Source organism: Arvicanthis niloticus, chromosome 11 (assembly GCF_011762505.2).
Source record: "Arvicanthis niloticus isolate mArvNil1 chromosome 11, mArvNil1.pat.X, whole genome shotgun sequence".
NCBI lineage: Eukaryota > Metazoa > Chordata > Mammalia > Rodentia > Muridae > Arvicanthis > Arvicanthis niloticus.
Genome location: NC_047668.1, coordinates 64,028,241 through 64,031,747, shown reverse-complemented (window position 1 = coordinate 64,031,747; position 3,507 = coordinate 64,028,241). Strand labels below are relative to the sequence as shown.

General features: G+C 39.7%; 1 long non-coding RNA gene across 1 annotated transcript; it reads left to right on the top strand.

Moving 5' to 3' along the window:
- The first annotated feature begins 962 nt into the window (after positions 1-962).
- On the top strand, positions 963-3,254 carry LOC143443980 (uncharacterized). The gene is made up of 2 exons (XR_013113440.1): positions 963-1,199; positions 2,067-3,254. It is a non-coding gene; the product is annotated as an uncharacterized LOC143443980 (long non-coding RNA).
- Positions 3,255-3,507: the final 253 nt, after the last annotated feature.

Below are 3,507 nucleotides of genomic sequence, written 5' to 3'. Positions count from 1 at the left end.
CAAGTATAAAACCTGAGAATTATACCTTCATAACACAAATGCACTGTAACATCTCAGGCTTTAGTGTGTTTTGATGCTACATCAATTTTTCATAGAAATATGATTTGCCTTGAACTCTGGGTAGCAGCTTTGAGACTCTCCCTTTGGAGGCTAGAACTCACTGCAGGGATCTGATACCACTAGTTCAGTGTCCCAGAGGCTGTTGAACGGTGCCGAGCACACACCTTTGTGGCATCAATGCAAATGGAAAATCCACCAACCCAATTAGCCTTTGTGTGATATAGATCAACACTGTTGTCAGAAGCAAAGAGGTTATTATGAGAAAAATAGACCTTTCTAAGAACAGAGCCAAATATGAGGAGCAGGGGCAACTTACAGGCAGGGATGAAAACATGAGCAGAGGAGAATTTTTGCCAAGCAATATAAAATGTAAGAAAGAGTACGTGTGTGCTAAAGGAAAAACTGATTAAATACTAAACACAAGCCACTAATTAGCAAAAGCCAAACCTAGGGAAGGGAAGATGACTGGGCGCTTGAATGCATTGGGTCATTAACACCAGCCACAAAAACAAATGTTGAAAAGATTACTAGTCTCAAACGCTGCCCGGAAGCCAATGAATTGGACTGACTGTAAATACTGGTCAATATTCACAATAATCTAGGATAAACAGACAAAAAAATTTAAATAAATCCAGATAAGTCACTGTGACTGCCCTGGCATGAAAGAGCTTAAAAGGCCTACCAGCTGATCCCAGGAATTGGAGAGCAGCCTGTGCATCCTAGCACTGCACAGCACTGCTGACCAGGCAGGTTTGTATAAAAGCACCTTGTACAAAACCAGGGCTCCCAATGGTGAGCAGGAGATTATGGGCCTTGTAGCTTCCCATTATGCCCAGTAAGCACATTGAGTCTCAAATAAAAGACTGGGTCATAGAACATGGCTAGCCGGGGCTCTGCTGACATAAGCTGGGCTCTACTCTGCTGTGATCTTCTCTCTGTAGGCCTTGGGCCACCTGTGGAATGTCTGCTATATAGTCTCCCGTCCCGCTATGGGGACAGCATATACCAGAGAAGATCTTCTCATAGCAATGGTGATGCTGCAAGAGAGTAGTAGGAACAAGGGGAAGTTCCTTAGGACTGATGGGCCTGGTCCATGCTTTCAGCTAAGTAAAATTCCATCATGAAAACAAAGTCAAGAGGTTGGGACTTGAAGGGGGGGATGACAAAGGTTAGGGGCTACTGCTCAGTGTTAGAGCACTTAACTAGCTTCTTCTGGTCCTAGGTTCTATCCCTGCACTGGTGGTTGCGGGGAGGGGCTTTGGCAAAAGTGTGACTGAGTGTTGAAGAGAGTGGGGAAGAATCAGGATCAGTAATCCCACCGACCACACCATTCATTCCTATCCTCTCTTCCTCTTCCATCATCAGACACCTGTCAACAGCATTCAGTTAAAAATTTGTTTTTACTTTCTAGGTTGTCTTGACATTTAAAAAATAATTTATTTATATTTATTGTGATTACTGATGTGGTTGGTGTTATTTATGCACTTTCCTTGTGTTCTCTATTTCCTTTTGTCTTTGTTGGGTCATTTTCTGTCTTCTGTTAGATTAATAACATTTCCATGTTCCTCAGTTCCTTGCTGTTGTTTTGGAGTTGCATGTTCTGTCTCTGAAATGCTAGGGCTTCTCTCTAAATTTTATACTGTATCTGTAGCTATAATTTTTTTATTCAACTTATTCCTTATTTTATTCCTCTTTACCCTGATAAGACTCTCAGACCCCTTTATGTCCTCTCTGTCCTAGCATTTTATTGATAATTTTAGTGTTACTCTTTTAAAGTACTAAATTAGGTTGCTTTAAAGGGTCATGGACACCTTTAATTTTAACACTTGAGAGATAGAGAGAGGCAGATTTCTGTGAGTTTCAGGCCAGCCAGGGATAGATAGTGAGATCCTATCAACGAAGAATTAATTAATTAATTAGCTAATTCATTAATTAAAAAGATGACTACAGTTTTACAGTGTCTATAGTCACAATTTTGTCTTTCTTCTCATTCCTTTTGAATTTAGAGTTCTTCTTGCTGACAAAGACATCTGAGAAGATAAAAATTGACAGGTAATAACCCACCTGCAAAATTTGTCCTGCCTACAAGATGTGCAGGGATCAAGACAGAACAGAGATTGAGGGAACAGCCAACCAATGACTGCCCCAACTTGAGACCCATTCTATGTGAGAGAACCACCCCCTGACACTACTAATGATACTCCTGCTATGCTTGTGGATAAACTAGCGTAACTGTCTCCCGAGGGGCTCCATCCAGCATTGGCTGGAAACAGATACAGAGACCCACAGCCAAACATCTGGCGGAGTTCAGAGAGTCTTGTGGAAGAGTGGGGACAGATTGAACAAGCCAGAAAGGTCAAGGATACTACAAGAAGATCTACAGAGTCAACTTACTGCTTACTGAAAATATGAGCTGACACAATTCAATAAGAGAAATATATTGGAGAAAAAAATTCAGTAAAACAGTTAAACATTATCCTTATTTCTAGATACAGTTCTAGCCATAGACGTGTATATACACATTATCTCTGCTGTGTTTGTAGCAAAAACCTATCAGCCCCCAAAACCCACTACAGTGAGCATGTGTGGAACCAAGTACTTGCCTTCCAGATGTTCGATAAACAAATTAGAGTTCCTTGGAAAATAGATGAACCTAGGAATTGGATAGGAGAACATGAGACATGAGATGTATCTGACACATGTTGTATCTGAAAATAAGATAAAGGCCAAAAATAATAAAAAAAAATTGATGTGCTAAAAGAACATATAGCCCATCTTAAAGGACCACTCATAGACAAATATAGGAAAAATGATACATGATATTAATGAATAAACACAGCATTCAATGTAAACTTATGGGCATATGTACTGGTATAAGTATCAAACAGATATCTAAATGGATAAGGGAATGCTCTTTTTAATAATGGAATCCATACTAGTGAATGAAGAAAGAATAGCCAAAATAGGAAGCTATTGGTTTTTTGTTTGTTTTTGGTGTTTTTGAGACAGGGTTTTTCTGTGTAGCCCTGACTGTCCTGGAACTCACTCTATAAACCAGGCTGGCCTTGAACTCAGAGATCTGCCTGCCTCTGCTTCCCAAGTGCTGGGATTAAAGTTGTGTGCCATCAATATCTAGCATTGAAAGCTGTCATTTAACAATGCAGTAATGAATGAAAAGAAGAAAATCAGAAAAAGTCTATTATATTATTACTTACGTAGAGAAAATAGTATCTCTATAGTGGAGAAGTCTGGAAGAAAGAACCCTGTTAACCTGGTGATCACAGTTAGCAACTGAGTAACTGGAGAAGTTGGTTTCTCAACAGAAGCACAGAGGACAGACCATTCCCACTGTCACAGCATTGCTACAAGTGTTTAAATGGCTTCATTTTTGAGGATATAGAAAAATCCCAAAAAAGAAGCCATGTTCAGATTCTCAAACTGTCAAAA